At 43.3% G+C, this 24,644-nt stretch overlaps 1 protein-coding gene across 1 annotated transcript in view; it reads right to left on the bottom strand.

Moving 5' to 3' along the window:
* The window catches only part of COL21A1 (collagen type XXI alpha 1 chain), a 125,084-nt gene extending 100,780 nt beyond the window's left edge, over nucleotides 1-24,304 (bottom strand). The window contains exons 1-2 of the mRNA XM_081906704.1: nucleotides 22,796-24,304; nucleotides 15,624-15,704 (exon numbers count right to left, since the gene is read on the bottom strand). The gene's annotated coding sequence lies outside the window, so the exon portion shown is untranslated. The remainder of the gene's footprint in view (nucleotides 1-15,623; nucleotides 15,705-22,795) is intronic.
* Nucleotides 24,305-24,644: the final 340 nt, after the last annotated feature.

The following is a 24,644-nucleotide window of genomic DNA, read 5'->3' as shown; positions in this document are numbered from 1 at the left end:
GCACTTCTGCACCCTACCCTGCCGATGCCAAGAGCAGCTCTAGCAGGGGGAAATGTAAGCTTCTGTAGAAAGACCTGCTTCTTTGCCCACCCCAGGAAGAGGAAAGCCAATGGTGGCCTTTGTTGCCATCCCACCACCACTGGACCTCAGTTTCTCTCCTTTAGCTCTAAACAATTCAGAACAAAACAGCTGGGCTGGTAAAAACCTAAACCAGGCAGGAGCAAAAGGCATGAAGGTATTGGGCTACGGGAGATTTTTGCAACCCAGGTGCATGAAGAGGCCTGGTGCATGATGTCAACGTGTACATGCCTGGTGTGTGTGTGTAGGGGGCATAGATTAATGGTGGGAGCACAGTTGCTACTGAAGTTCTAGATTGTTTACACTTCTCCCTAATGAAAACAAAGGCACTTTCAAAATGTTATGAAACACCCTTCTTTATTACATCTCAAGGTTAAGTTCTGGTACTAAATGCAGGTTCAGGAGCTAAGCCTTAGTAAGCCTAGCACAACCTTAAGTTTGACAGAGACAGTACGGACTGGGGATAATTGCTGTCCCCCATCATGCCTGGATATAGGAAGGAAAAGGTTAATCCTTTTCCTGCTAGGAATTCAACTTTTCATTTAAGGCAACAACAACAGAAGCTTTTAAATGCTAATTGATTCACAATTAATCCAAGTGTGGGTAAGAATTCCAATAGGAATTCAGCCAAGTGAAACCACCTCTCAGAGTGCAAGGCCAGTGTGTTGGGAGGTGAGAAATAGCTGTGAAAATAAAGGGGAATTCTTTCCATCCCTAGTATTTTTTGCTCACATTAACTCCCTTGAGCTTGTTTGTTTGTTTCTTGGCCAGTCACTCCACCAACACATGTTGCTCCTTATATGTAACAAAGCCAGCGCTAGCCACCATTTTCCAAGATCAGCTCAAGATGTTCTAAGAAACTGGAAAGTATTATACACTTGCCCAAAGTGGCCTACTACCATTCTACATGTCACAAAAAACCCTCATTCAAAGATTGAACAGAGGAACCTTAATCATATTTTAAATCAAAGCAGAATGTCTGAACACCTGTGGGGTGTTCATCAGTCTTAAAATCTACCAATGGACACTTAAAAAAACAACAACAACCAATGGTCCCAACTGTGCATTGGCTCTTTGAACAAGAGATTAGAGGAGATACATCTAAACCATCATGATACATATTTTTTTTACAATGTTCATTGTAGCGAAAAGCAGATAGCTTCACACTGGGCTCTGCCCCAGCTGTCCTCTAGCAAGAATTAAGAATTTTGGAATGCTATTAATGGGGGGGGGGGAGGAATTCCAGGAGAAAAACATGGTCACTCCTTTGAGTCTTTTTTGTTTAATGCTGCAGTATAGCAGCACTCAAGCAAGGTGTTTAAATTCTGAAACGTTCAAATGAAGTGTAAACATTTCTTACAGAGAATTGGGGTCTGTGTTAGAACACTGATGCTTGCCTGCAGATAGGCAACTCTGAAATAAATAACTTAAGGAGATTGGAATTTTAAAATATACATTTCAGATTTGTTTTGTTTATTTTTTAACTACAGCTAGAGCACTAGAGAACTCCAGGCATAACATTTAAAAAACAAATAACACATTAAAAATAATCTAAAACGTAAGACTGAATTAAAGAAAACATGCAAGAGAAGGTCTCCCAAGGGCTGTAAAATACATCCTATCATCTTTTCTAAGGTTCACATGAGAGCTCCAATTTGCAAGGAGATGATCCAATATTGGGACACACACATACACACCCCTAACTGAGCAACTTCCACAGCCCTGGCGCTACCAAAGTCAGAGCTCCGACATCAATAGGGTCAAAGGAAGGGGGGTCAGAGTGGTTGCAGGGGTGTTGGAGGATCCAGTACCTTTACAATCACCCAAAATGCCCCCAATTGTGGGAGAAGTTGTACCAGCTCTAGACATGAATTTCTCCCTCCTATTTCCTTCTCATTACTCCCAACAAGGAGGAAAGAGTAATAATAATAATAAAACCTTCTGCCCTCACTTCTGTGCTGCCAGCAAATGTCCAGGAAGACTTTGGATTTCCTCCTGCCAAGCCTTCTGCAGGTAAAACAAGACCTACTTCGCTGAAAGAAAGACATGCTTGTTCCTTTGAGTGACTAAAATGTGCATGCTTTCAAAGGAAGAAAAAGAGTTGCATTTCTAGCGGCAGATGCCAACTTTCTGCTTTCTAGTAATTCTAAACAAACATCCATGGAGAAATTTAGGAGGAGATAATTCCATAAGTGGAAAAAGGGGAAGGAAGAGATTATGGGGAAGCCAAAAAGTGCCCCCAAACGCTTCCCCTTTTCAGTACAGCTCACCGATATTAGCAGAGCTAAACCACTGATACTTCTGCACTTTTTTTTTAATTTAAAGGTGGTTCTTTCTAGGTTATCAGACACCCAGTCAAACTTGGCTACCTACTGATACCACTACAGTGGTACCTTGGGTTAAGAACTTAATTAACTCAATTGGTTCTGGAGGTCCATTCTTAACCTGAAACTGTTCTTAACCTGAGGTACAACTTTAGTAAATGGGGCCTCCCACAGCCGTGCAATTTCTGTTCTCATCCTGAAGCAAAGTTCTTAATCTGAGGTACTATTTCTGGGTTAGTGGAGTCTGTATCCTGAAGCGTCTGTAACCCGAGGTACCACTGTATAGGTAAACAAAGCTGTTCAGAGTTAGGGTGTTTGAACAAGATAGCAAGGAGAAGGGGCTGCTGAATTTCAGAGGCTGTCTAAGTTGAGGTGCAATGCTGAGCACTGCCCTCTAAATCACTGTCTCAAATATCAGATTCCTAATCAGTAACATGCCATTGGGGGAAAGGCGGGGACGGGTAATGATTAAAGCTCAGTTTGAGTGTGCGTGCTTATTGTAGATTGAGAGAACTCCAGCTAGCACTACCCAACAACAGATTTCTGTGTTTTGATAAGTAATAACAAAAACATGTTTGGCCCATCTGATATTGGGTCACTAATTACACTAATTGATTATTTTAGAGCCTATTTGGTTGCATCTTCCCATAATACAAAATTCAACAGCAGCAATGAATAATGTGGGAATTGCAGTCAAGTGCCCATTTGGAAAAAGGAAAGAGGAATGGAGAATTAAAACTTTGCATGCCTATTGAATAGACAAACTTGCATAGTTTTAATAATAGCTTGATAAATGTTTGCACATGTTACACTAACTTACCACAGTATCAAGGGCTGTTAATTTCATAAGCTTTTCACAGATACATAAATGAAGGGGTTCTATTTTGGTGTGTCTCTGTGCTATGAAGGAGAAGGAATACTTAGAAAAACTCAGGGAAAATACTGCTACTGCTGCAGCATTTATAATCTTGTGCTGCCCCACAGTGGATAGGTTCATATGGAGAGCTGTATCTCAGTATCCTTTTCTTCCCATTTGAAAATTCTAGGATGGAATTAGCTAAGAATTCCTTGATGTTGTTACAGTACCCTGAAGAAAAGTGCTCTTCACAAAACATTTACATTATTTAACTGCTTTCACCTTGTTAGCTGACTTCTAGCTCCTTCCCTTGTATCTCACAATGATGGCCAGGGAATATGGCCATGCTGCTGGGATCTTCTACCAAGGCACACAGCTGGCCCTGAATGTCCACATGTGTTTGCATGGATGTCTGCTGTGGAAAAGCCTAAGCATGATTGTGCAGCGCCCAAACTGTATGAAAGCCCATGCACAAACCTCTGTTCATGGATAGGCTGCTTCTTCACTGCAGACATCCATGGCAGGGCCAGCTGTGTGAAAGGGGGTGGGGCCAGTAGTGCCTGCTTGCTCTGCTTTAATCACATGATGCCTCTGTCATACAATGAACACACCAAGCAGGCTTACACACTACCTGTGAAGTCAGGCTGATCCAGCATAAACATAAATATGAGCTGCCTCAGCAAATGCGTCAAGGACCTGAGGTCTTGCCAAGGTTATCAAACATAGTGTTGTCAAAACAAAAAAAAATTCCTTCCAGTAGCACCTTAAAGACCAACTAAGTTAGTTCTTGGTATGAGCTTTCGTGTGCATGCACACTTCTTCAGATACATACTGTGTATCTGAAGAAGTGTGCATGCACACAAAAGCTCATACCAAGAACTAACTTAGTTGGTCTTTAAGGTGCTACTGGAAGGAATTTTTTTTGTTTTGACTATGGCAGACCAACACGGCTACCTATCTGTAACTGGAACTATAGTGTTGTCAAGCATTGTCTAGCGAAAAAAATCAGTGAAGCCATATAATCACAAAGAGGTAATAAGTAGAGGGCTAATGAGGGCTAATCTGCCACACAACAAGATCAAAACGGCCTGTTTAACTCTAGTGCTCCTGGACTTTGTGGGGTGCGGTGGCGTAAGAGTGCCTTTCAGATGACAAAGGGATCAAGGTTCCCTGCACCTATCTGATCCGCTTTGTTTGTTTTATTCACTGTTTATGTATATAGTGCTTTACAGAGTAATACAGGAAAAGCAGGTTCCTGCCATGAGGAACTCGAAAATTTAGCATTCTGCAGAGGGAGAAACAACAGAGGAGAAAAGACAGACACAAGGGAACAAGAAAAATAAATGCAGCCATTCTTTGGACAGGAAAAGGTTAAGTGAAAAGACTGTGCCTAATATGCTTATATGGTGTCAAATACAAGTTAGTATTTTGAAACAATAGAGCTGTCAAAAATTATACCAACCTGTAGTTTTTCCACCTGTCAAGCTCTCTTATAAGACCTTGGATGGTTAAAAAAAAGTTGTTTGAAACTAAAGTATAATTCTTCTTACGCTTGCACTTTAACTGAACGTGTTCACTATAACTGCACGAGAAGCCTTAGTGACCACGTTGTCACGTGAAATCCCTTGTCATGGGTGAGACAGGGAGTGAGAGCCTTTTAATCATGTACAGATTTCCACAAGCTGTTGCAGGAAGCTAAATTACTTCCAAATTAAAGAGTGGCATGCAACTGTATTACAAGGATTTTCACATTAAAAGGAAACAGGGCACATTCTTCTTCTGTGAAAATCTCCAGCCTCTCCCCAACCATGCACATCAAAGGCAGCCATGAGACTAGCTCTTCCAAAGCTATAACAAATTTTTAGTCATCACTAGGAAAGAACTGAGTGAACAACCTGTTGTGCAGAAACCTGGAGTTCCTCTAGTTTCCAAGTACCTTCTTAAGTCTGGCCTAGAAAACATGGGACAAGCAGAAAACCGTTCAGACATTTGCTCTCTGGGCACAGGATAAGCGGAAGTGTGGACAAGACCTTTGTTCTGCTTAAGCCTTCCATTCTGAAGCCCAAACTAAAATGCATTCATTAAAGTTTTTTCACATAACTTAAATCCAGCATATCCAAGTAGCCCTATAAAGGTAAAGGGACCCCTGACCTTTAGGTCCAGTCGTGACCGACTCTGGGGTTGTGACGCTCATCTTGCTTTATTGGCCAAGGGAGCCGGCGTACAGCTTCCAGGTCATGGTGAACCAGAGCAGCGCACGGAAACGCCATTTACCTTCCCTCCGGAGTGGTACCTATTTATCTACTTGCACTTTGACGTGCTTTCGAACTGCTAGGTTGGCAGGAGCAGCGACTGAGCAATGGGAGCTCTCCCAATCACTGGGATTCGAACCGCCGACCTTCCAATTGGCAAGTCCTAGGCTCTGTGGTTTAACCCACAGCATCACCGGCATCCCTAAGTAGCCCTATATGGCCCTGTAAAAGGAAGTTTTGATTCTTAGTATACTTGCTACTTACCGTATTTTTTGCCCTATAGGACACACTTTTTCCCCTCCAAAAATGAAGGGGAAATGTGTGTGCGTCCTATGGGGTGAATGCAGGCTTTCGCTGAAGCCTGGAGAGCGAGAGGCATCGGTGCGCACCGACCCCTCTCGCTCTCCAGGCTTCAGGAAGCTATCCGCAAGCCTTGCGAGCCCGGGGGAGTTCCCGCGGGCTCGCAAGGCTTGCGGGCAGCAGCCTGCAGCCCGGAGCACGGGGCGCCCTCCGGAGAACGCCCCGTGCTTCGGGAAGGTGTCCGCAAGCTTCCCGCGCCTGGTGGGAGGTCTCGCCGGGCGCGCGAGGCTTGGGGCGGCAGTCTGCATCCCGAAGCATGGTGCGCCCTCCAGAGGACGCCCCATGCTTCGGGAAGGTGTCTGCAAGCCTCACACGCCTGGCAGGAGGTCCCGCCGGGCTCGCAAGGCTTGCAGACAGCAGCCTGTTCTGGGGGCTGGGGTCGGGGGAAGCTCGGGCTGGGGAAAAAAATTCTTTATTCCCCCCCCACCCAAAAAATTCTTTATTCCCCCCCCCACCCAAAAAAACCCTAGATGCGTCCTATGGGACGGTGCGAAAAATACGGTAATTGCTCATTTAAAAAATAGAATAAATGGTCAATATGGTTTTGTGCACTGCGCAAGGACTTCTGCCTGCAAAATGGTGCTTTTCCCTCTCTTCCCCACATTCTGTCCCTGCATCCCCAAAATTGGCAGGGGGGGTTGGAGAGAACTCCTAAGACAGCATAGAGGAGGAGGAGAGGTGGATCATTCCCTCTGTCAAGCTGAAATGCTTGCTCTGACAGAACAATCAGAAAAGTGATGTTGAATTCCTCCCACCCAAAATGTTTTATTGAATTTTTCTGTATCAACAACAATAGCCAGTTCAAACAAAGCACGCATGATACAATTATGGCCGTTGGCCATTCAAAATAAAATCGCTCCAATAAACACATTTTGCTATATTTCATTGGTTTCTGGTTGTCTCTTTATGCGACCTAGAACATTGCACTTAATAACAGTAAAATCCAGCTAACAATAAAAGTGCACTAAAAGAGCACAACATGGATTTAAAACAGCAGTAAAACCACAAGAGTCACCAAAAGACACCAAGAAGCCATGAAAAGCCTGGACAAATGAGATGTTTTTTACCTGGGACCTAAAAGCCAGCAGATTCAGTGCGAGATAAAGAAAAGGAAAGGGTTCAACAAATGAGGGACTGCTGAGATGGTTCCTTCTCTGATAGCCACCCACTTTGCCTAAGAAAATGAAGCACGCAGAGGCAGGCTTCCATGTGAACATTCCAGCAGATTGTTATGGGAGTAGGTGTCGTTCAGGTACTGTTCTACTTTACAGCTACCCAAATAAAACTGATTGGGAACCTGTGGCCCTCTAAATGTTGTTGGACTCCAACTCAAATGAGCCCCAGCCAACATGGCCAGCAGTCAGGGGTGTTTGGAGCTGTAGTGCAGTAAAATCAAGTCTTGAATGCCAGATCATGACAAATTTGATCAATCCCACCCATCTCAACGAATTGCTAGAAATGGCAAATACTTAGCTTATAGAAAGCATTTCAAAAATAACATTTTGCCAGTACAGTCAAACCTCGGTTGTCGAATGTAATCCATTCCGGAAGACTGTTCGACTTCCGAAACATTCGACAACCGAAAACTGAAAGTGGAAGCCCCAATACAACAGGGAAACTCAAAACGGAAGCCGCATAGCACATTTGGCTTCTGAAAATCATTCAAAACCCAGAGCAGTTACTTCCAGGTTTTCAGCGTTCGGGAACCGAACACACCCGGTCTGCAAAGTTTCTTTTGAAACTGCGAGCACAGAAAACAATCTTAACTACTGACATGATGTAGCAGAATAAATATTGAGTATTATTTTTTCATATCTGTGGAGCATTTGGAACAAAGAACATCTGTAAAAAGTGTCTCTCAGGGATGCATTGTACTTTGTTTGAAGGCAGTTTAAAATGACTTTGCATGGTTCTCTTCAAAGTTAAGAGATCTTGGAATTGCATAACAATGTTGGTAAACAGACATACACATCCCAATGCTGCACACTTCATTTCAATTAGGCTGCTGTGGGAGGCACTAGTGGATTCCATGACTGCTTATTAGGGCTGGGGTCAAGAATAAAATGCTTAGCAGATACTGCTTTTTGTTGTTGTGAATTATCTGTACAGTGCTCTCTCTCTCTCTCTCTCTCTCTCTCTCTCTCTCTCTCTCTCTCTCTCTCTCTCTTTCTTACACACATGCATCCATGTGATCTTGAGCACTACATGATCACTGTTGAGCACATACACATAGGTCTCCCAGCTGAAGATATCTGGGCTCAGCACATGTACATTGGCTGAAAAGACAGTTTTGTAATGTTGGGGACAGGGACAGGAGGAGCAGTCCCACTCCCCATCCTATCCATGCCCCATTTTCACATGAGTAATGTCTGAAGGAACCTAAAGTGTTTGAGTAGATCATGAGATGTGGCTTCTGGATGAGTTAAGGTAGAGACAGTTGATAATAGATATGCGTAAGACCCCAAGAAAGTGGTTTTGGAGGCAAGAAGGTGCAGAGGACTAGACAAAGGAATAGGGGTGATAGGAAAAGGGCTGTTCAAAATGTGCAGGGAGGGGAGGGAAATAGTACAAAGTGTTCTGCTTACAAATACTACTTTGTGAAGCTCACACGTTTAGCAACCACAACACCCTTTCCCCCTTACAATATCAGAAAGCTCACTGCATTCTTCTGAGTAAGCTTTATCTGGCTCATCATACATCCAGTTCAAGCTGTCATAAGCTCACCTGCTTTGGGCAGTTTCCCAGAAACGAGATGCATTTGGCTTATTTTCAGCAATTATGGTTTACTGTCCTTAATTCTAAGGGTGGAATTCAATGTTCAGGTAAATATTCTCCTTGTGCAATGAAACGTTCTCCCCCTCTCCTCCACCTGTGCATCCCTTAAATCTGTTATAGTATTACCCCAACCCTGCAGAGCATATCTGGGGGTGATAAGGGGTGCATGAGGGGAACAGAGAGAATAAATAATAAGCAAGTATCTCACTACATGCCTTTGAATCCAAGGAGAGGGAAAGCAGCACTGAATACAATGCAGGCTTTCTCCAACCCACCCCCTGCTGCTGATTGTCCAGTGGGCTCCAGATATTCCCAGAAAAATCTGAGAATAGACTGCAAACAATAGATGTTTGGAAAGTCCCCAAAGAAGCACAAAATAGTCAGTTGTTGTTTAGTCGTTTAGTTGTGTCCGACTCTTCGTGACCCCAGGGACCAGAGCACGCCAGGCACTCCTGTCTTCCACTGCCTCCCGCAGTTTGGTCAAACTCATGCTGGTAGCTTCAACAATACTGTCCAACCATCTCGTCCTCTGTTGTCCCCTTCTCCTTGTGCCCACAATCTTTACCAACATCAGGGTCTTTCCAGGGAGTCTTCTCTTCTCATGAGGTGGCCAGAGTACTGGAGCCTCAGCTTCACGATCTGTCCTTCCAGTGAGCACTCAGGGCTGATTTCCTTAAGAATGGATAGGTTTGATCTTCTTGCAGTCCATGGGACTCTCAAGAGTCTCCTTCAGCACCATAATTCAAAAGCATCAATTCTTCGGCGATCAGCCTTCTTTATGGTCCAGCTCTCACTTCCATACATCACTACTGGGAAAACCATAGCTTTAACTATATGGACCTTTGTCAGCAAGGTGATGTCTCTGCTTTTTAAGATGCTGTCTAGGTTTGTCATTGCTTTTCTCCCAAGAAGCAGGTGTCTTTTATGACTGCTGTCACCATCTGCAGTGATCATGGAGCCCCAGAAAGTAAAATCCCTCTCTGCCTCCTTTTCTTCCCCTTCTATTTGCCAGGAGGTGATGGCCATGATCTTAGTTTTTTTGATGTTGAGCTTCAGACCATATTTTGTGTTCTCTTTCACCCTCATTAAAAGGTTTTTTAATTCCTCCTCATTTTCTGCCATCAAGGTTGTGCCATCTGCATATCTGAGGTTGTTGCCATTTCTTCCAGCAATCTTAATTCTAGTTTGGGATTCATCCAGCCCAGCCTTTAATAATAATAATAATAATAATAATAATAATAATAATAATAATAATTTATTATTTATACCCCGCCCATCTGGCTGGGCCTCCCCAGCCACTCTGGGCGGCTTCCATAAAAACCAAAAATACAGTAAAATCACATGTTAAAAACTTCCCTGAACAGGGCTGCCTTAAGATGTCTTCTGAATGTCAGGTAGTTGTTTATTGCTTTGACATCTGCTGGAAGGGCGTTCCACAGGGTGGGTGCCACTACCGAGAAGGCCCTCTGCCTGGTTCCCTGTAGCTTTGCTTCTCGCAATGAGGGAACTGCCAGAAGGCCCTTGGCGCTGGACCTCAGCGTCCGGGCAGAATGATGGGGGTGGAGACGCTCCTTCAGGTATACTGGACCGAGGCCGTTTAGGGGTTTAAAGGTCAGCACCAACACTTTGAATTGTGCTCGGAAACATACTGGGAGCCAATGTAGGTCTTTCAAGACCGGTGTTATATGGTCTCGGCGGCCGCTCCCAGTCACCAGTCTAGCTGCCGCATTCTGGATTTTGCATGATGAATTCTGAATATAAGTTAAACAAGCAGGGAGACAATATACAGGCTTGTCGTACTCCTTCTCCAATTTTGAACCAATCAGTTGTTCCATATCCAGTTCTAACTGTAGCTTCAGTTCCCACAGTCAGTAGGGGGCCCTAATCAGTCCTCATGCTTACTCTATGCAAGCCAGACCTAAATATTTCTCATCAAGGTTTTTAGAGCTGTATTATCACCACAAGAGGGGGCTCCAATTCAGTAAGATAACGAGGGCTGAGACTGTTCTCTTTTAGCTACAGATTGTAGCATAAAGGATAGCTAACGAACAAGAAACACCCTCCTGAGAAAGATCACAGCATAAAACACTTAGGGAAATTAATAATGCAATAGGAATGGGCTCGTCTATGCCACATTTTACAAAGCATAAATAATATGTGGGTGGGATGGATTCCCAAAGATAGCAAGAGCTGCAGCTGTAAACCTATTAAGAAAACTGATTAAAAGAAAATCTATAAACTCTATCAAGGTGTGCTAGCCTTCCCAGATGGCTTTTCCCCCACCCCCAAGAGATGATTATATTAACAATTACTTGAACTCAAAAACCCTACTTAGCAAAATGTCAGATTCATCAATGGACCTTTCTCCAAGAGAAGAGTATCCATTTCAGTAAACACCGGCCTCTTCCTTCCCTGGAATTGGCACCAGTCTCATGACAATCAATAACTGCACATTATCTTCAGCAGTCACACTAAAAGCCTATTTGTGCCAAGAACTTCTGAAAATCTGGCCAATGTTGGTGAACTGCTATCAAGCAAGGAGGCATACAGAGCATCCAGGGTTTTCTTATGTTCTGGAAAACGAATGCTTATTTTGGCATCACTTTCAGAGTCATTAACTTACCACCAGTGCCATAGGTTGCGTGTGCGTCTGTGTGCTGACATCTTAAAGGTAATTATGATGGAACATTCTGAAGGAATACCACCTGAATAAATTCCATCTGGATGAAAGGAACTACAGTACAAATTCTTAAAATCGCCATTAGTTTAGTAAATGAGACTCAAGTTTGCTTTTGTTAAAAGTAAGGGGTCTTCAGGCAGTGGAGGACAGAGGTGCCTGGCGTTCTCTGGTCCATGGGGTCCCGAAGAGTCGGACATGACTAAACGACTAAACAACAACAACAAAGGGGTCTTCACAAATAGTGTACAGTCCATGTACCGGTGTAACCTGTGCATGCAATAGCTAAGCAGAAGGAAAAAAATCAACTTGTGTACACTCACAAAAAACCCACTTGCACAGTATATTTGTAGAGACTGCTTGTACCCGTCTTCACTGTGACATGTGAACATAATCAATAATCCATTCAAGTTATATCAATATACTTTATCAGAAATACTTTATCAATACATTCAAGTTATATCTGTATAATGTTTTGGTAACTTGGCTGTGTAAGTGGGAACATTTCTTTCCAGGTAGGGTACACATTAACCACTTTGGACCACTGGTTTGCCTCTGAAAGGCAGACTTTCTCTCAGGGTCACACATACACACACATGGTCTTTATTACTTTTTATTCATGTTTCATACTGCAAAGCGACATGTTATGGAAAGTACAGGGTTGCCTCCCAAACCAGCACCCCCTGTTGAGTTCTCCAAATCCCCTCTATAAATGTACTAATCCTGATTCTTATGTGAATCCTTTCTCCCTTCATCAGCAGCCTATTATGTAGAGCAAGTATGAAGAAACACACAGTGCAGTGAGGTCACAAGTTAATGGCAGTTAAGTATTACTGCTTTTTATGGGGGGCAGGATTTTGGCACAGGAATGCTAATTTCTGCAGCAACCCTGTAATTTTTCATGACATGTATGTCTCTGTACTGTGTACTATCTGGCCAGGGTTATATTTGCCAAGTCCAGTGAATATCAGTAAAGGTTTTCACACTCAACAGTTTGACATTCATTGGCTGGATAATGTATTATGTACGTGCTATCTGGAGTTGTTCACTATGGACCATATCAGAAACACAAAAAGCAATTACAGTGGTCCAATAATAGATGCAGGCATTAATATACATTCCCACACATATGTAGATCTTCAAAACATACCCACACTTTTAAAGCATACACGCCATCCATTTAAAGCCCATTACTTTCCCCAAAGAATTCTAGGAACTGTAGTTTAAGGCTCCAGAGAAATGTAGCTCTGTGGAGGTAAATTACAGTTCCTATGATTCTCTTGGGTGGGTGGGATGTGCTTTAAATGGAAGGTGTGTATGCAGTTGACGCAGGTGGCGCTGTGGATTAAACCACAGAGCCTAGGGCTTGCCGATCAGAAGGTCGGCAGTTTGAATCCCCACGATGGGGTGAGCTCCCGTTACTCGGTCCCTGCTCCTGCCAACCTAGCAGTTTGAAAGCATGTCAAAGTGCAAGTAGATAAATAGGTACCACTCCGGCGGGAAGATAAATGGTGTTTCCGTGCGCTGCTCTGGTTCGCCATGACCTGGAAGTTGTACGCCGGCTCCCTCGGCCAATAAAGCGAGATGAGCGCCGCAACCCCAGAGTCGGTCACGGGGTCAGGGGTCCCCTTTACCTTTTTATGCAGTTGAAACAAAATAAAAAATTAAAAAATTCTTTCCAGTAGCACACGAAAGCTCATACCTATTACAAACTTAGTTGGTCTCTAAGGTGCTACTGGAAGGATTTTTTTATTTTTTATTTTATTTCTACTACGGCAGACCAACACGGCTACCTTCCTTTAACTAGAACTATGCAGTCTAAGTTTTTCCTCATACACCATTCTCTCCAACCCCTCTATCCAATAACAGTACAATGGAGCAAGGGATAAACTCTCACCATGTTCCTTAGAAACCTCACACCTGATTTATACAGACCTTACTATTCTGCCATGCCACTAAAAACAAGTGTAGGACCAAATATATATGGTCTATGGGATGATGGCAAAAGGCTAGGCAGAAATACAAATCCCCTTAACCAGCAAAAGTATTTGGAATCTTAGCCAAAGAAAAACAGAAACCAGGGTTTGAGGGGGAAAGGAGATGGGGAGAGAGATCCCCCCCCCATTTTGTAGCTGCAAACCAGACCTGCCTATCTCCTGTCATAAATGAAGATGAGGACAAAAATCCTCATACTTGTGGTAGAATGCAGCCATGCAGTGAATGGGTTGATCCACAGAAGACTCCATTAATGAAGTTGCAAACTAATAGCCCCAGACAGACAGCGGACAAGCTTCTCATAGATGGACTAATTGTGAATTTTGTATTCATGCACACTAAAAGTCTACTGATAAATAATGGGTGTTTTGCATGAGTGAGACGGATCAGGCTCAATGATCATCAGATGGTGCAGATGGAAAACTTTAATTAACAGATGTGTGACCCTGTGGCTCTGTTGTAAGTTATCAGGACATTTATTGGACTGCAGTAAAGGGAACACACGTGTGCACAACATGGGCACCATTTATCATTCCCCCCTCTCCCAGTTCTAGTCTGCTTTCCCTTTTGCTCAAATAAAGCCACTTCAAGTCATAAGTGCAAGGAAAGACTGGTAATTTAAACAATGCTGTGAGCGAGGAAAGGCTGAGCACTAAGTCAAGATTACCATTCATTTGACAGTGAATCCCTGTTTTACAAAAAGGCCCTGAAACTGGTATAATTTTAAGAGTTGATAACACCCAACTTCAGATCCTCTAATATAGCACTTGTAAGGTTCCCAGCTTGTGTACAAGTTGTGCTGAGTCCTGAAGGAAGGGAGTGGATAAACCAAAACACAGCACCAAATTCTTGCTCACTTTTCTGGGCGGGTTTAATGCAGAACAGCATGTACTTCTTCCAGTGCATCTCTTCAAAGCCCATACTTTCTCCCTTGCAAAGCAGGGGGGTAGAGGGAATAGCTTTCAGTGGATAAGCAGTGGGGGGAAAGGAGAGTGCTTAATCGAGGGGTGGGGAACTCCTGGCTGTTCAGATATTGTTAGAATATAGCCCCTAGCACTCCTGACTATTGTCCTTGCTAGCTGGGGCCAATGCGATTTGGAATCCAACAAGATCTGAAGGGCAACAGGTTCCTTATCCCTCAGCCATTCCCTTCTGTCTCTTTCTGTCACTCCCAGAAGATTTTCCCCAGCCCCAGTTAACAGATTCAGGAGACAGGGAAAGAGAAAAATTACTAGCATGGGGGAATTAGGAGGGAGTGGTGGGTGTGGAAAGGTGGAAGGATTCCCTTCCCCATAGGAGTTAATTCCTATGGGCTCTACTCTCCCCATAAAATATTTGAGGGGGCCAAGGCCCCCGAAGTTGATGGGCATGCCCCCCAATATTTTATTCAAGTTGATACCCCCGCCCCTCCCATCTGCTGGTCTCTGCTGGGAACTGTTCCTACCTACCACCCTTTTTGCAAAGAAAAAGCAGCAGCTGGACTTTGAAGTTACACAGTAGAGACAGGATATGTAGTCCACCCTAAATGCCTCTCCACACAATGTTTCTTTAGGTGCACACTTAGGATGTTATATCTGTGCACCTAATAATGTAGAGTGTGAATACAGCAAGTTGTGTTGGAACTGACAGTGCTGAGCTAACTGGCAGGTTTACATGCACATAGAGCACTTATGAGTACACAGAACTCCAGACCAGAACACTCTGGACTTTTTAAGAAGGAATCTACGAAACTTAATTGAAGCCATACCATGCAGCCTTCAAACCTTGGACCAGATTCAACTAAATAGGTGCATTAGCGTAAGCTAGCGCCAGGACACCCACTACTGCAATGGGGCTTTCCCCACTCTCCTCAATTTGCTCCAGGCATCAGGAGAAACCTCCAGACCACCACATATGTGAGGAGGAAGGGGGCATCTTTCCATCAGGCAAGCCCTCCAGCTCTTGATTTTTTTTATATGGGTCAATGAGGACCAAGAACCTTAGTCTTCTGTTCTAAACCCAGTGAAATAAAATTCTGACTCATGACACTGACCTGTATTCAGGCCTAATGAATGAGATGTGTTTTGAGCACTGTAGAACTAAATGAAAGCTCCAGTTTTCTTTCACTTCCCCCACTATGCATCAGGACATCTCTCAGAAGCGAGTTGCTGCTCAAGAAGAACGCCAGCTGTTTTTAATTTTGGGAGCTCAGATGCAAACTGGATCCACAGCAAGAAGTCATCAAAGGACAGGTTAAAAAAATACTTGGAGCAGACAAAAGCTGGTTTGCAATTATTATGTTTCTCCAGTAGAGGATATCCACATACCTTCTTGAGACAATGAAGCACTGTAGAGACTCAGAGGAACAAGGACTGGAACTTCCATTGTTTAACACTGAAAAGATGCACCTAAAAGGAGATTCAATGCATAGTTAATAATACTGGTCGGTATTGATGCCATTAATCAACAACTGGACCCAAATTTCAGTTAGTTTGTGGACGCTCCTGGAAGACATGTTTCTCATCCTCACCCCTGCAAGTCACATGCAACTTCCAAAAAGAATCCTCTGAGAGGTTAAGAGGAGATGGGGCATGGTGGGCTGGTGGGACTTCCCCAAATCAGGCTGTGGTTCTAAAAATAACCCAGGAAGGTAGATTATTTCTTCTTGGAAGTCACATAGAGCCCTTCTCCAAACTGGATTACCACAGGGAGTGAGGGAATAGGTATTAAAACTATGTCACTGAGTTGGCATTCAGGGTGTTAGTCCAGCTCTGTAACATCTGCAAGATGAAGTGTGGCAAGCACTTGATTAATGAGGCTATCAAGAGGCCATGGCTGACATTCCGAGATTTCAAGTTACACACAAGCTCTCTCTTGGGACAGAGCAGTAAAAAGCGGCAGGGGGAATACTCACTTTGGAAACAAACAAAAATGAGTAATATATTCTTGTTCTCCACCACTATCCTGATCTTTGAGGATCCTTGTAAAGTCGGGGGGAGGGTAATTTTTGAAATCTATATAATTACTGCCTTACAATGGATACTAAAAATGTTCTGTTTCGTTATCATGCCAGGTAATGATACAGAAGTTGCTGGTCTTGTTTGGAACAAGGCTAGACTTGCACAATTACAGCATCACTGAAGCGTAAAACATGAAACTGATTAACTTGTGTGGTAGATTAACTAATAAATCAGAATTAAATTGTGTTTTCTGAAACACTTTTCTGGGTCAGTTGCATAGCTGTTTAGGGTGGAGTCTGCCATAAGTCACAATGAATTAGGGCAACACAGCAGCATCACAGGATTTCTACACTGGGGCCTTGAGCCAATATTGATATACCAGCATAAATTCTTATCAACAGTGACAATTGATGTATATTTAGTTTGATATTAATCTGTGCTTTTTTTAAAAAAAGTGTTCACTATTAAACATAATTTTCAATCAATGTCTGATCTAATTTGACTGAGAAAGTAGTTGCAGTCCAAAACTCCACAACAATGCAAGGCAATGCATGTTGGATTGTGTAGAGGCTAAAAACCTCATGCAATTAGGGGATTTGATGCAATAAGTCAACATTTGGGAGAAGCTATCCATTGTCATCCCCTTTGCATGTAGCAGTGTGATGTTCTGTTCAATATGGTGCTGTGGTCTAAACCACTGAACCTCTTGGGCTTGGCAATTGGAAGGTCGGCAGTTCAAATCACTGAATGGAGTGATCTCCCATTGCTGTGTTCCAGCTCCTGCCAACCTAGCAGTTCAAAAGCACACCACTGCATGTAGATAAGTAAGTACTGCTGTGGCAGGAAGATACACGGTGTTTCCGTGCGCTCTGGTTTCTGTCACTGTGTTCTGTTGTGCCAGAAGCGGTTTAGTCATGCTGGCCACATGACCCAGAAAGTTGTCTGTAGACAAACACCAGCTCCCTCAGCCTGAAAGCGAGATGAGCGCCGCACCCCCATAGTCACCTTTGACTGGGCTTAACCATCCAGGGATCCTTTACCTTTTACCTTTATTCCAGTCAACGAGCCATGCCCATTTCCAGAATACTCTATTCCATTTCCCCTTCTCCCCCTTAGTAGTCCATTCTCCTCCTCAATCAGGGATACAATATTTCACGGACTTATTTGAATGTGATTTTTTGTGGGGGTTTTTGCCACATTAGGTTCTGGTTTTCCTTTTTTTTAAATGTACTTCAGCATTGCAGGGAGTTGAACTAAATGAACTAAATGTTGCTGAATTTAAGATGACCCTCTAAAATCAAACATTGTATTAGAGCAGCACCTTTTTTCATGCTACCTTTTTTAGTAAATACTTGTACAATGCTGTGATATGAGTGTGTTTCTTTTATATTTCGTTGTGCAATTAAACTAATTAGTTGCTTAAAATCAAGACATCTAATCAGCCCAGTGTTATCATCCAGCACTCTGCAGGCTAGCATATATATAAATATGCTGACTGAGCTGGTTTTTGACTTGCTCTATTAAAAAAAGTCAGTAGGCAATTCTAAGTGAAACACGCTTCAATAGGTCATTCCACCTCCTACTGTTGCTGTCTTTGAAATTAATTAAGGATTAATCCTAGATCAATAGTTAACCTCACTGCAAAATTTTATAAGAAACATTGATTCTTTACACACATGTCAATAGAGCAATTTCTTAAAGAGGAGACATATTGCAGAGATTATAAATTTAAGAATATATCAGCAGTGAAAATACAAGATGCATAATGATTTAAATAAGTGTTCCATTTGGTCTTGTATTGAAGGATAATGTTTCAAGCAGCAATACTTTTGAAGGTAGCAAACATTTAAAACCAAAAAAAATAGGGGAGGGGGACCATACCCAGCAGAAGCAAAAGCAGAACTGGCCCAGTAGAAATATCAGAAACATTCAGGTGGGCTATCAGACCATGTCTGCATAGGCGCTGGGCATAAATTAGAGCCACAGCTGGCCTGAGGTAGTTCACTGTTCAGGCTCATTCAGAAAACTTTTTTGCTCTACGTGTGCTACAATTCAGCCCCAGTTGGAAGAAATGCTTCCCAAATAAAGTGTCTAGGAAGTCCTTGCTGAGAGCCATGCATTGCCAATATCCCTTCCCCATGAACTCTTTCTTCCATACAGATGTGACATCTTTGTTACAAGGATGGGCAAACAGGTAATTTAAAGAGCTTCTGATACAACCACTCACTTTAACAACACCAAAAATAAAATTAGTCACTCACTCTCTCTGACTTTGCTGTTTACCTCAGGCAAAGCCAAACAATTTCCGTGTGTCCAAGGGACTGGAACTCTGCATTCTTTGGTAGTTCTAGGGATACAAAAATCCATCTGTTTGCCTAGGTATATAGGTAAAACACAGCTATGGTGCAAGGCTGGACTTGGCCATGTTTCTCTGGCAATAGGCCCAAAAGCCTAAAGTCTGAGCTAACTGTCACAGGTAGACACATGTAGGTGTACAATGTTATTTAAATGATAATGCACCCCTGAAAAAGCCTGGTTGAATAATTGTTCAGAACCCCTGACCTACCTAGCAGCAAGTCAGTATGTCAAGTCCAACATCTGGGGGTCAAGCCACACAAGCAAAGTCCAAAGGCCAGGAGACAAAGTCCAGGGTCAATTCAAGTAATCAAGTCTGAAGTCCAGCAGTCAGAACACAGTCCAGAATCAAACCAAAAGCAGTCCTGTAGAGGTTCTAGCACATTCTTATCAAGTCAAGGTCCATCAATATGGGCAGTTGAGCTCTACTTTCCTTTTGGACTTTGCCTGCTGATGGCAGCACCTGGGCTTGATGAGGCATGTGACCCTCACCTGTTTCAAGCCTATTCCAGCTGAGGAATCACACCCCTCCACCCAGAGCTAGCGAGCCCCACCTGGCCAGCTAGGGAGATGGGCTGTGGGCCTTTGTCTGCCTCAGCCTCCTAGAACTCTTGCTACTCCCTATGCCTCAGAGTCCACCATGTTGGTAGAGACAGGGGCCCCTCTGGTGATGGGTCCTACTGCTCTGGTTCCTGTGCACTGACCTCCATCCCCTCGCCATCCTCCATGACCCTGTGAGTACTTCAACATCTTTATCAACGACTTGGATGATGGACTCAAGGGCATCCTGATCAAATTTGCAGATTATTCAACATCTTTATCAACGACTTGGATGATGGACTCAAGGGCATCCTGATCAAATTTGCAGATGACACCAAACTGGGAGGGGTGGCTAACACCCCAGAGGATAGGATCACACTTCAAAACGACCTTGACAGATTAGAGAACTGGGCCAAAATGAACAAGATGAATTTTAACAGGGAGAAATGTAAAGTATTGCACTTGGGGAAAAATAATGAGAGGCACAATTACAAGATGGGTGACACCTGGCTTGAGAGCAGTACATGTGAAAAGGATCTAGGAGTCTTGGTTGACCACAAACTTGACATGAGCCAACAGTGTGACACGGCAGCTAAAAAAGCCAATGCAATTCTGGGCTGCATCAATAGGAGTATAGCATCTAGATCAAGGGAAGTAATAGTGCCACTGTATTCTGCTCTGGTCAGACCTCACCTGGAGTACTGTGTCCAGTTCTGGTCACCACAGTTCAAGAAGGACACTGACAAACTGGAACGTGTCCAGAGGAGGGCAACCAAAATGGTCAAAGGCCTGGAAACAATGCCTTATGAGGAACGGCTAAGGGAGCTGGGCATGTTTAGCCTGGAGAAGAGGTTAAGGGGTGATATGATAGCCATGTTCAAATATATAAAAGGATGTCACATAGAGGAGGGAGAAAGGTTGTTTTCTGCTGCTCCAGAGAAGCGGACACGGAGCAATGGATCCAAACTACAAGAAAGAAGATTCCACCTAAACATTAGGAAGAACTTCCTGACAGTAAGAGCTGTTCAACAGTGGAATTTGCTGCCAAGGAGTGTGGTGGAGTCTACTTCTTTGGAGGTCTTTAAGCAGAGGCTTGACAACCATATGTCAGGAGTGCTCTGATGGTGTTTCCTGCTTAGCAGGGGGTTGGACTCGATGGCCCTTGTGGTCTCTTCCAACTCTATGATTCTATGACTTCCTGCTCCATCCTAACATTGTGCAAGCCTAGTAAATGAAACAATAGATGTGTAAATTAATATGAAGGATCCAAATTAATTGGTCTTATGCTAGCTAACTTGGAACTAAAGTGTGCTAGGGATGGAGAAGAAATTCAATTCAGTTCATATTTAAAGGTGAAGCAGCTTTATTTGTCCTTCCTGAAACCATATGCAAAATGAAACTTAGGCATTCTTCAAAATGTGCACTTCTCTGAATTATGCAATGCAGTTCTCCAGCAAAGTAATGTGTACAAAAAATGCATATATTAATGAAAATAACATACAAACATGCATCATGTAAGGCATAATTGCATATCAAAATGAAGATATTAGGAGAAATTTGTGTGAATTTGCAGATTAATTTTTATGATTGGGAAATGGTTTGACACTAGCAGTCAATGTTGAGCCCAAACTTGTGTGAAAATTTCAGTTTCATCCACAAAGTAAACCCCTGTTACAGCAAAGGGCTGTGAGTGAAAGAATGTTAGAAGTGATAAGCACTCACTAGGTCCAAGATAACGATCCCATGGTAGGAGGGAAGGCACTCCAGGCACAGTGCAACTTTTGTGCAGTTCCTCAGAGATAGCATCCTATGCTGTGTGAGATAAAATGTGCTCATTTTCACTGTTCTGAGTGTGTGTGTGTGTGTGTGTGTGTGTGTGTGTAATAGCAAGAGAATTGCAAATGGCAGCCACTGATAACTTGTGGAGACCCTCAGAGTAACTGATGATATGCTGCCTTGTGGGCAACTTTTAAAGACCCCCCCCCAGGTTTGGTTCTAAGCTCAAACTGTTAGACTCCCCTTTGGATTAAGGGTTTGCAGCTTTAATCACAAGTAGAAAACATCTGATCTCAATACCTGAAAAGATGAAGGCATCTCCCTTTCATCCATTGTTCAAAAGTTGAAAAGCCCCAGTAGTCCACCACATGTAAGAGTAGCTGCTGCCAGACATCCCTGGGAGCACTGTGATAAACAACTCTCTTTTATTCCATGCAACCCTGTTCAAAACAGTCCCATTCCACAACACGTCACTTTCTACCATTACTGCTTTATCAACCCCCTTTGTTTCATCAATCACCACCAGCCACTTTGACCCATAATCAATGAAAGGAGGCCTCTGTATTCCCAATGACACTTTGCCTTTCTTAAGCCCTTCATTACGAGCGAGTATCTTTGTCTAGAAAAATATAATGTCTTCTGAACGCCTCTGACCAAACATACCAACTTGATACGATCTCAGTCTTATTATTAAGAGTTATCTGCAGCTGAATCAGAGAAGAATGAAATGGAGAAGCTATGGTAAACAGAATAACGGCTTGGTCCAGAGATATGTACACTTGAAAACAATCTTAATACAACCAGTATTTCCTGCAGCCATTTGACGGCAATGCACATTTGAAGAGAATTATTTATGCTTGAGAGCTGACACTTGCAGGCTGGAGTGGCATCCTCTTTGCCTGGATGATTCAGAACTCTGCATAGCTTACACACATACCCACACAAAAGTAGAAACAGTTTGTTTTTTACACATACACAAAGGCATGTTTCTGCCGACATGGGAGAGGACAGAGCTGAGCTTGTGAAACAACTTTTCCATGTATGCACACTGTTAAAGAAAGTTGCCTGGACACCACAGGGTTTTTGTTTTGTTTTGTTTAAAAAAAGTCAGATGATTTTTTCCCCCCAGGATGCTTTTTAATAGTAGCCCATTAGAGGGCATCAAAGTATTACATATTTGCAGAAAGACTATATTGGGATAATGGGCAATGGATTCATTAATAGGGGTGTTATTGAACCCGAACCCATCTCATTAATTTATATTGGAATGTTAAGTGTGTGCTTAAATTTGTCCCACTGAAATTAATGGCATTGCAACATGTTTAAATGTAGCTGGCTTTCCCTTGAGTCCCAACTCCTTTGGAGGTGTCACAGAAAGAGAGTAGGAGGCATTCTAAGAATTTGTATTGGAGGGTCCCAGTGGGCTGCAGGTTGATGATTCCAGGTCTCAAGAGGTGTCTGATTCCCCAGGAGGGAACCACGCTTCTGGCAGGGGGTAAGGGTGAAGAGTTAGACCCCAGGGAAGGCTCAAGTGAGCTAGCAGAAGAGGGTCCCAGCACTCTCCTTCCAAATACGCCTTTTGTTTGCCTTTTGTGCTGCCTCCTGTCACTCACAAGCCTTCTCACTCTGGAGAGGTGGTTGAGAGTAACCCTGCCTCCATCTCCATGGAGATGCCAGCACCAGAGCAATCAAATTCAGCATAGCCCACCCACTCAAAAGGATGCCTTTTTTTGCCCAGTCTCAGGACTTCAGCTGCCCACCCTGGGCAGCCTTCCTTCCTTCAAAAGTAAACTGCAGAGTGGCGCTTGTTGGCTCAACGTCTGAGCTCGCACCTAGCCCTCCATTTAGTCTGTCATAAACCTGCTTACCCTTGTAAATTGTAGCTTGCCTTATCCACACATTAAAGCCTTTGGCAGAAATAGGGTTGTGAGTTCAAGTTCTCCATCAGACGGGGAGGGCCAGGACACAAACACAGTCAGATTGGAACAATTTATTCTGGTTTGTGGTGTTCCTAAACTGGTTGTAATGATAAAAGTAGAGATTTCCCCTTATAAACTGCAATGGTTTCTGTGCAAATAGTTCTGCAGTGAGACTTGTGGCATTCTTTATAAGTGACATCAATATTTCATTTGTGGCAGGGTATAGGAGCATCCAAATGCTAATTTTAAAAATGCTCTCTTGAGGAAATCTTGCTGCTCACTCAGCAGGGGTTTATATCCATTGCTGAGCAATCTTGCCGGCACAGCATGACTTTGATTCCTTATTCCTCAGATAAGGAGAAGAAAAGACTTGATCCTTGGTGCTGGGAGTTAGACAAGAGTGTTTGCCCCATGCTTCCTGGCAGCCTGAGACCTAAACGAAGAGAACAATGTCAGCTTCCCTCCTGAGGCAAATTGCAGCAAGGAGGGTAGTTTTCACTGGGACCAGAGCAGAGTGGAAAGGATCAAACTCTTCTCTGTGGCCCTGATCCTTCCCCCTAGCTGTTGAAAGAAAATACAACTGCCGAACTACATGTTCAGTATAAATGTGTGGTTTTGACTCTCATCCTTGGCTAACACCCCTCCCCTCAGGGTACATTTCCTTTGTGTTGTTTCAGCCTGGGCTCTAGAGGAGGATGTGTTTGGGATGTGTGCATGCACATTCATGCACATGGGCTCCCAGAGAACACATTTCCTCAGAGGTCATTATCCTCATCTATCAATGTTCTCTCCTCCCCCGCTGCCCATGAGATCTCACTTGTTCTTAAAGTGAGGGAAATGAGGTCCAACCAAAAGCTTGCCACATGTTTTATAGCCTTTTTTTTAAAAAAAAGACTCCTTGTCAAACATGTTTTTTCCCTACTGTCCAGGAAACAAGATTTCCAGCAGATTTCTGTGGGGACAGTAAAGCATAATGTAGTAGGAAATTATACAAAAGTAATGACATAAAGTAGTCAGGGAAGGTGGAAAATCGTTAGGCCGTGCTCCAGCTGGGCTGATCCCGCCCCTCCCCCCACCCAGGGCCAACTGTCATTAACTGCCCTGAAGGAAGGAACAGTGTGGCTGTTTTTTGAACTCCCAGTCCTTGGTGCATCTCTTGAGTTTTATAAACGTCATTAGCTGCCTTGAGGACTTCAGCTAGCTGTAAAGCGGAGTAAAAAATCTAAATAAATCGAATATGCATAAATAAAGGAAGTTTGCATTATTGCCCCCTGCCCTGCCTGTTCATTCTATGCACTGAAACTGTTTCTCATCACCAAATTCACCCTTGGCAACGCAGTGGGGAGACAGATGCTTGGTTCCCACCAATTTTTGGAAATGAAGCCCCCACTGCTCGACTGCGAATCGCCACTGAAAGAAACAGAGGAACTCCATGCAAATGTGAAAAGTTTCTGGGGAAGCAAAAGAACAGCAACCCACCTCAAAAAATAATGTGAAAACACCAAAGCACTTTTTTTTGGGGGGGGGGGAGTCACAAAGAGAAGAGACTCTTTGGTGTGAATTGTTTGTAAGGTTTTGCCAAGTAGTACTCATTCAATGGACTATGTGCTAGGAATATCATACTATAACAAAACATTCTAGAGGGTTCCTTCCAGCTTTACAATTCTACGATTCTATGTACCTTAACAGTGAGAACTATATGAATTGGTTCTCTCACATAGTAGGTGAGATTGAGTTGGGAGCTAAATGCTCCCCCCAAACAAAAAAATTTTTTGCCCTGATATACTGCTTTTCTATG

This window comes from Podarcis melisellensis (genome assembly GCF_964234715.1).
Source record: "Podarcis melisellensis genome assembly, chromosome: 3".
Taxonomy (NCBI): domain Eukaryota; kingdom Metazoa; phylum Chordata; class Lepidosauria; order Squamata; family Lacertidae; genus Podarcis; species Podarcis melisellensis.
Note: the sequence above shows the minus strand (reverse complement) of the source record. Positions and strands in the feature narration are given on the sequence as shown.